General features: G+C 41.5%; 1 non-coding gene across 1 annotated transcript; it reads left to right on the forward strand.

The window, feature by feature from the left end:
* The first annotated feature begins 7,016 nt into the window (after positions 1–7,016).
* On the forward strand, positions 7,017–7,126 carry LOC132668077 (U6 spliceosomal RNA). Its single transcript, XR_009605447.1, has one exon. It is a non-coding gene; the product is annotated as a U6 spliceosomal RNA (small nuclear RNA).
* The last annotated feature ends 2,017 nt before the right edge of the window (positions 7,127–9,143 follow it).

Raw genomic sequence — 9,143 nt, forward strand, 5'->3', positions numbered from 1 at the left:
AGGCTTTTCTCCTGTTAGTCTGTCGCATGTAAATTTAATTCTTAGTTCAGCCAGAAGAACCTTGGACCGAGGAAAATCTCTTCCTTTCCTTCAAGACGAAAGGGGGTCCCAACCTTGATTCTGTCACTTATTCATTCTGTGACTTCAGGGAGGTTACTGAACCCCTAAAAAATTATTTCCAGACAGTAATACCTTTTATAGTATTGTGGTGGCGATTAGAAGAGGCCATACCAAAGGCACCAAGCACTGCCTCTGGTACATGGTAGGCTGTCAAGGCATGCAAGTTCTCTCCTCATCAACGACGAGAAGCTTGGCAAATAGCCATTCACACATGGGTAAGAATGTGAAGAATGTATGGGGGGAAAATACAGTAGAGAAACGCTGGTGATTCCATGTTAGGAACTCAAACTCATGTTTACTTTTTTTTTTTTTTTTTAAACAGATTGGCTTATTTATTTGCAAGGTTGGGTAAAAAGATTATCCTTTCAATCCGTTGCTCAAATGAAAACGCTGGGTCAGCTGCAGACTACCTTTGCTTAGCCTTCTACACTCTAGAGGGGAAGATACCGGATCTTTTGTTTGCTGTTCTGTCAGACGTTTCTGTGGAGGAAACAGCTCCCAAAACCAAAGTGAGAATCATTTATCTCCCTTGTATCTATGCCACCAAAGTGCTAATTCCGGCTGGTGATGGCCCTGGTCCTCTGTGTCAGGCCCTGAAAGGTTTGCTGGCTCCACAGGCTCCCCTCGAGGGCACACAAGTGGATGCCTCTCGGATGCACACACCTCACATTTCCAGACACATTCTCAGCCATTGCTCGTGGTCTGTCCCGAACAGGACGGAAAACAGAGGCACTTCACAAGTAACACCCTGGCAGAGAAGGGGAAAGACTCAGTCCTGCCTCCACGAGCATATAATGGACATTTGAGTAATGACTAAACAAGAAGCTTTTAGCTACAAAACAGTCTGCGATGGATTTTTTTTTTTTTTCAATTAAACCAGAGATATTAGGAAAAGTCTAAGTTTTAGCTGATATGACTTGAAGATCCTCTATTGCCTTCTCTTAGTCATCCAAGCAACAATGTGTTTTTGATTCAATTGCCTGAAATGTTTTAAATTCTAGTTAATTAAATGCAAGATTTAATCTTCAAGAGTTCCCCCCACCCCCCCCCCACCCCCCCCGCTTTTTTAAAAAGCAATGTAGCAGAGTTTTAAAAGTGTGGGCTTTGGGGTCAGACAGACCAGAATTCAAATCCCTCGTGATCACTTGCTGGTTAACACCAGGCAGACAATTTAATCTCTCTGAGTCTCCAGTTCCTCACATGTGAAATGAGAGTGGCACCTACCTTCTTGTTGGTTGTGATGTCAAAATTAGAAAACATGCATAAAAGATATAACGTGGTTTCTAACAGAGGGTCTTCAACAAATGTAAACTACGTCATTTAAAACAGGGGCGCCTGGGTGGCTCAGTCGGTTGAGCGTCCAGCTTCAGCTCAGGTCATGATCTCACCGTTGGTGAGTTCGAGCCCCACGTCGGTCTTTGTGCTGACAGCTCAGAGCCTGGAGCCTGCTTCAGATTCTGTGTCCCCCTCTCTCTCTGCCCCACCCCGGCTTGTGCTCTGTCTCTCTCTGTCTTTCAAAAATGAATAAACATAAAAAAAATTTTTTTAAACAAACCTACAAAGTGAGAGTTGGGATATATCTTTCACTTTCTCTAGGTTGTACAATTTTTGTGTAAAAGAAAACACAAGAAGCATTAATAGACTTTGGGCACAATTATATCTATAGGTGACCAGCTTGACCATAAAATAACCCTTATAAAATGTGGACAAAATATTATAAAAATATTTCTAAAAGAAGACAGTGTTCTTGGGGCACTAAGGATACACTGATAAGACCAGGGAATATAAGGAACTGTCTTTTCTGATTATAAAGTAAATACTCTTCAGCCCAGCCAGAGAGGACTTTTAATCTAAGCTCTTCATAGAATTGATGATACCACAATCCTGGCTAGAGAAAAGGTTTAGTTAGTAGACAAAACGTGATATCTTGTCAAGTTTTCACGAATTCCACTCATACCCTATAAATCCTATCTATAGAAGTTTCCAGCGGTTTGTCCCCGTGCAACTTCCTCAGATCCTTCTGTCTATGGACAGCAGAGGCAGACTGCTGTCAGTTATGGTCTCTGTAAATAGGTGACCCTAAAATAGATCCTGCTCCTTTAAACTAACATTTTCAAAATTGCTTAAAAATGTGTGTGCCAAAAGTTGTGTAAGCATTACCTGGAAGAAAAAAAAAAAGTCTTCACAGCCAAGGAAGTTTGAGGAACAATGGCTTAAGCACACAGGTTTCCTTTCTGCATAGTTCTCAGAGCCTCCGATATGCTAATGGACATCTCAACAAGATGATGTGGATGGCCTTGTTGGTTTGGATCTAATATCAGTTTCATATCATGAAGTCTTCCTTGACCACACCAAGCCAGGATGATTCCCCTATTCGTCATTTTACTGCCCTAGTATTGTTATTGACTATTACTTGTTATTAGTGGGGTGTGTGTGTGTGTGTGTGTGTGTGTGTATGTTCTGCCCAGCTTGAGATGTAGTATAACATTGTGGTTAGTTTGCCTGAGTTTGTGGATGATTTTACCACTTACTAGATGTCTGACCTTGGGACAAGTTTCCCAACTTGTTGTGCCTTACCTTCTGCAATGATAAAATGATAATTAAAAATGTGACCCATTTCATAGAGTTTTTGAAGATTAAAAAAGAGTTCATGCACGCAAAGCACTCTGGGCAGTGCCTGGCTCATAGAAAGCACTCAGTAAGTGTTGGCAGAAACCAATATCTCCCTTGCCCCTGCGTCACCCTCTCAAATCAGATTTGTAAGTTCCTTGATAACAGGATAACCATCTTTTTAAGTAATTCTCCTATAATACAGCACAGAAGGTCCTGAGTAGATACTTCTTAAATGAAGGAATATATTTCTATTGATAAAGTGAAAATCCTATCAGAATAATAAGCTAACATTTAAACTCAAATAAGTTCCAATTGCAACAATAAATGTCCAAATAATTTGAATGTAGATGTTGTTTTTCAGGTACACAAATTGCTACCTGACAATTTTCTTCTTTCTAAGAACATGGTTTTGGGGAAAAAATAAGTTTTCTTCTCCTAGTTTATGAGTCTACTCTTCTGAGTGGTGGGGACAAAGATCAAGTCCCTGAAGGACTTGAGGTCCAAAGACATCCAGATTTTTCCCACCCAGCTGGAAAAGCAGCCTACAAAAGGACCACTAAATGGCTTCCTTTGCAAGGAAAACAAAAGTCCCCTACTGCATTATTCAATCCAAGAGAGACGAATCCCTATCCTCATCTTTGAAAAGGAACATGAATCTCCTATTTTATCCTTGTTACAAACACTTGAGATCACACATGACCGACCCCTGCACTTCTTCCCAGGAAGCAATTTACATGTGCATTTTTAAAGTTGTCAGCAAAGTAAGCTAATGAACTAAAGTGAAGGGTCAGGGTTTTTAATTATTTACTTTTTCCTACTTCTCCCTGCTACATTTTTGTTTGGACCTAACAGGAGATTCAGACTTCACACATCAATGGATTTTCATCCACAGAAAAAGCTTATAAATGAAAACAAAATACTGATCATGTCACGTACTAGCACAGTGAGAAGTATATTCTGTAATTACAGACAGATTTTCAAGGGTTGACCTAAAATGGGGAACAACAAAAAGTTCTGATGGATCTTTCAATAGCTAGGTTGTGTACCATGCTATGAAATATTTCCTCGATGCTTCCACTGACTTTAACTTTTAAATATGTATTCATCATCCCATGAAAAGCTTTTCGAAAGATATCCTTTTGTGATGAAGCTTTCTTTACCTTAAACTCGAATGCAAAGGTTGAGCTATTTCTTCACTCTGTCGACCTTTTGTAACCGCAAATTTCCAGTTCTTAAGCATGATTTAGTGAATGTCCGGTCCCACCAACAACCTACGTAAGCGACAGGCACATCTCCACCACAATAATCATTCAGGTTATCATTGCACAGGCGGTGGACAATGGGGCACCTGGGGCACCAGCACCAGCCTTCAAGCAGCATGAGATGAGAAGAGCCTTCAGTGGAGCGAGGTGATCCACAGAGCAAGGGCTGTGTGCCAGAGCCTCATTCTGCTACCAAGTTGAAGCATACGAGCACCAAGGAAAATTGCCTTGGGAGTGTGGACGAAGGTGGAGAACCCGACTTGAACATCTAACGTGTCTACTGCCTCTTAATAAAGTTACGTTTGGGCTAGCAAACAAACCTAGAGCAAGCAATTACTGAACATGATGGTTCCCTCTCTGTTATATTCAGTGCTAAGTGTTTAAGGAACACTTACATTTCTTTTTATACATTGTTGGTAATGACTCTGAGCAGATGTCAAGTAAGTCATTTACACTTTGTCCATAGAGGTCACGGCACTTGTAAGAAGTGATCTCTGAGACTTAATCTCATTTCTAAAACAGTCATAATACAGCCTATTTTGCAAATGGGTAGTGAGGATTTGAGCTCGTGTATGTGGAGTGCTTTACACAGTGTCTTGCATACTATTGACACTTAGTAAATAGTAGGCATTATCCACCAAAAGCAGTGGTGGTGCTGTGTTCCATGTGCTGCAAGAGATTATTTCATTCTTCTTCTAACTCAGATGAAACTGTCAATGGGTATAGGAAGCAAGGAGGAGACCTGACTAGGGGAGTAAGCTTATATTGATTTTTCTCCAACATGTGAAGAAAATAAGCATTTAAGAAAGAATACTCAAGATGAGACAAAATTACCACTCTCCTTGTGTATGAGTCTCCCAGTGATGCTGTAACAAATTACCATCAACAGGGTGACTTAAAACTTTATTCTCTCGCAGTTCTGGTAGGTAGAAATCTGACACTAAGGTGTCACCGGTGCCACGTTCTGAGGTCTCCGGGGAAGAGTCCTTCATCACCTCTTCCAGCCTCTGCTGGTTGCCAGACATCTTCCATGCCCCTCGTCTTCTAGCAACATAACTCCAGTCTCTACCTACAGCTTCACAGGGTGGTCTTCCCTATGTGTCTGTGCGTCTGTCTTCTCATCTTATAGAACCAGTCATGGGATTAGGGTCCACTCTTATCCAGTGTAATTTCATCTTAACTAATTGCATCTACAAAGAACTTATTTCCAAATGAGGTCCCATTTGGAGCTTCTGGCTGGACATGAGGGTTGGGTGGGAGGGGGATTATTCAGGCCAGTACACCTTGATATTCCTCGCTCATCTACTCCCTCCTTCACCTCCCCTCCCCCCTGAACACACACACACCATATACACAACATGCACATCTTCCAGATTTCTCCTGAATGATGCTATGGGGATAGCTTCCTTCAGGTTTGAGGTAGGGTTGTTTTTATATATTTGGAGATAAAGTCGGGGAAGTCTCACAGAAAGGAGGATCGAAAGAACATCTTCATTTCTTTCTTCTATTTTCTTTCCTTACTCATTCAGATCTGCCGCAGGGAAAAAGTTTCCGAAATCCCACTGGCATCAGCCATCTGGAAATGACGATGTGAGTCTTGTTCCATATTTCAACTTCTCTCTCATCATCATCAGTGTTTCAGATGTTTCAATCCATTCATTCATTTATTTGACAAATATACAAGATGCACCGAGTTTGTGTTAGGCACTGGAGAGTCACTGTGCTTATAGTTAAGGTAAACAACTAAAGAGAATTCATAACCAATGAATCATAACAGGTGAAATAAAAGGAGAAGTAGGAGTACTATGGAAGGTCATTGAAGGGAAGCCTAACACACTGTGGATCAGGAAGAGAAATCAGGGAAGTTCCCATGGAGGAAGGGATGCCTCAATGGAGATTTAAATGTTGAGTGAGGAGAGGGGAGAGAGAAATGTTCCAGACAGAAGGGACAGTCATTGAAATGTTTCTGGGGGTGAGAAATATCAAGGCGCGTTCGGAAACTGAAAAATTTGGGGGAAAGGAGGTGATTCAAAGGAAATATTTAGATACTTGTGTAGATGATAAGGAGTTAAAAACACACAAAAATGGCAAGTGTGCCAACTCCCAAGGAGATTCAGAGAGCAGGAGGACTTGGAGGCGAGGGTGGACACACAACCGTCGTCGTAGGAGCAGGAGGGGAGGAGCACGTGAGGTGCACAGTTGTTTGTGGAGGGAGTGTGGGAACAGGCTCCCTCAGGGGCAGTTTTGACCAGGAGATCTTGGCATACAGCCAACTCCACCTCTTCCTCTGGGGCTCCAAGCCCAGCAATCCTACCGTTATCAACTCTGTGTGCAGTCTGGAGGCAGTAATAGGGTCTGTAACTAACACTTTTCAAGCCTCCTTTGTACTGTGTCCCCAGAGGCAGCTTGCTGTTGACAAGGAGGGCCATCAGGCCTGTAAGTTTTCCCGATGAAATGGAGATGCAAGTTTGGAAGTTTGGAAAAATAGAAATCTACGCCCAACCAATCAAATGGGCCACCCTTTTTTTTAATGTTTATTTTTTGAGAGAGAGAGAGAGTGAAAGAGAGACAAAATGCGAGTAGGAGAAGTGGGGGGGGGGGGGGGGGGAGAAAGAATCCCAACCAGGCTCCACAAGGTCAGCCCAGAGCTTGACAGGAGGCTCAAACTTACGAACTATGAGATCATGATCTGACCTGAAATCAATAGTGGGATGCTCAACTGACTGAGCCACCCTGGGACCCCAAATCAAATGGGCCACTCTTCAATGATGGAGAACACCATGGAGCAGCAAAGAGCAAAAGCATAAGCTGAAAGGTAAATTCTTTTTTTAATAAATACTGTCAGTCACACACTGGAAATGCAGACAATCTTTCTGTAGAGTATAAATCAAGAATATCCATATTTTAATCTCAGTACAGAATCCGTGTCCAGTGCCTGGCCACACTCAGTTCAGGGAGAAAAGAGTGCCCAGAAAACAGCTAGAAAAAGGGGCTCCACTCAAGCCCTTCTCCATTGGACCAGCGTTGGCTTGTTCAGTAGCACACATACTAAAATTGGAATGATACAGAGAAGATTAGCGTGGCCCCTGCACAAGCAGGACATGCAAATTCGTGAAATGTTCCATATTAAAAAAAAAATAGCGACCATGAAGAAAAAAGATATCATTTGATAGCATCCCTGCTGCACAATGATTTCCTATTAACATTTAAGAAAGAGACCATTCTTAGAATTTGAGAATTTGCTAGAAAGTAAAATATCTTTTTGTCCCTAAAAGTGACTTTGCTGTCCAGAAGCCTCCAAGCCTTCCTGGAATTTTTATTTAGAATTCCAAAGAGTTCCATAAAGACTTTCAAATGCAACCACATCTTCTACTAACTTTATATGTGGGGGGCTTCTTCCTCCCAGAATCATAGGGTATATAATCCAATATTCTCTAGAAATAAAAGTTAATTGGGGTAATTCTACTAGGAAGGGCAAGCACCACTTTCAACCAGAGTTTGATTTCCAAATCAAGACTCAAGTCAGCAGTCATTGTGCTAAAACATATAATGTGTTGAAGCTATCCTAGCATATTGGGTCAGTCCAAGAAAGATTTGGAAGAAAAATAGAGAATGGCTTGATTTGGATGGTTGCAAAACTTCTCCAAGACATTTCACCAAAAGGATCCAACATTTGGGATGTTACTATTCTCCCCTGCAACACACACACTCTAATACAATCAACCAGCACTTATCCGCCAAGCCAGTGATTTCCAGCGGCAGCATAGAGGGATGGTTCCAGATTGCCTCAAGTTAAACTCTGGCTAAGTCACTTATAGCTGGTTGTCCCTTGGCTGGTTTCACAATATCTTTGTTTCTATTTATTTATTTATTATTCTATTTTCTATTTTCTATTTCTATTATTCTATTATTCTATTTATTTAATTTATTTATAATATTTTATTTATTTATAATATTACTGTCTGTAATATTTTCCATATGTACTTTTAATGTATCTCAATATGAACCCATGGGTGCTTAGAAGTGTTTTTGCTCTCATGGTAGGTGTTGCCCTATTAGTGACATAATTTTGGAGTTGGCGTTCCCAGACAAAGTCTTCTCTGGAACTGTCTAATTCATCTCTTCAAGCCCAGAACAGGTCCCTGGGCTTGGCTAGCAGATAATAGTCCACAAATGATTGTTCAACTAAACTTAACCTCAGACAAAATAGTTATGGAAGACTTAATTTAAGGGCATCAAAAGGAGACAAAATGCAAAGGATGGGAATGTCCAGGAGTGGCGAACCAGGGTCTGGACAGAGTGGCCTGTAAACCAACACCTGGGAATGGAAGTAAAGCTCCCACTCCTCCTTCCAGTGGCTCCTAGCTGACCATCCTCCCTCCCTCATCATCTGTCCACATTGGGAAAATTGCCAACAGCCAAGCTGTGTGGAACAGAGCCACAGAAGTTAGAAGGGATAATTAAGGCAGACTTCCAATGTCCTGGTGACAAGTGGGCAAAAGCACATTGGGAAGAGTCCCAAACAAGACAGACAGCAACTGCAAAGGAAAATGGAGCCCTCTCTGTCTTCACTTCATAAAATTCCAAGCAAACTCCTACCTCATGCCCTTCTCTGGTATTTCTTCTCTTCTCTAGGATGTTTAAATGCCTACTTTTTCTTTTTTTATATATTTTTGTATTTTTTAAATTTTATTTATTTATTTACTTTATTTATTTGAGAGAGAGAAAGAGAGTGTGAGTCGGGGAGGGGCAGAGGGAGAGAGAATCTTAAGAAGTCTCCAAGTTCAGCATGGAGCCCAAAGCTGGGTTTGATTCCATGACCCTGGGATCAAGAGTTAGATGCTTAATTGACTGAGTAACCCAGCGCACCCCAAATGCCTACTTTTTTCAATCTCAGAGCTCTGACATCTCAGTCCTGTTGTCATTCATTCCATTCATGTAGAAAACATGTAGAGGAAGAATAACCATCAGAGGCTTGCTCAATTTGTGCAAGGGAGAATGAGAAAGAGCTACTTCCTCACCCAGAATAGAAAAATGGCTCACTCCAGAGCAAACGGGGATGGGGAGCGGGGGGAGGTGGTCACCCTACTCTTCAATCTTCTCTGAAGACTTCTTGTCTTCCACTCACTACTAACATGTTAGTATCCC

The sequence above is a fragment of the Panthera onca genome, chromosome B2, assembly GCF_046562875.1.
Source record: "Panthera onca isolate mPanOnc1 chromosome B2, mPanOnc1 haplotype 2, whole genome shotgun sequence".
Lineage (NCBI taxonomy): Eukaryota > Metazoa > Chordata > Mammalia > Carnivora > Felidae > Panthera > Panthera onca.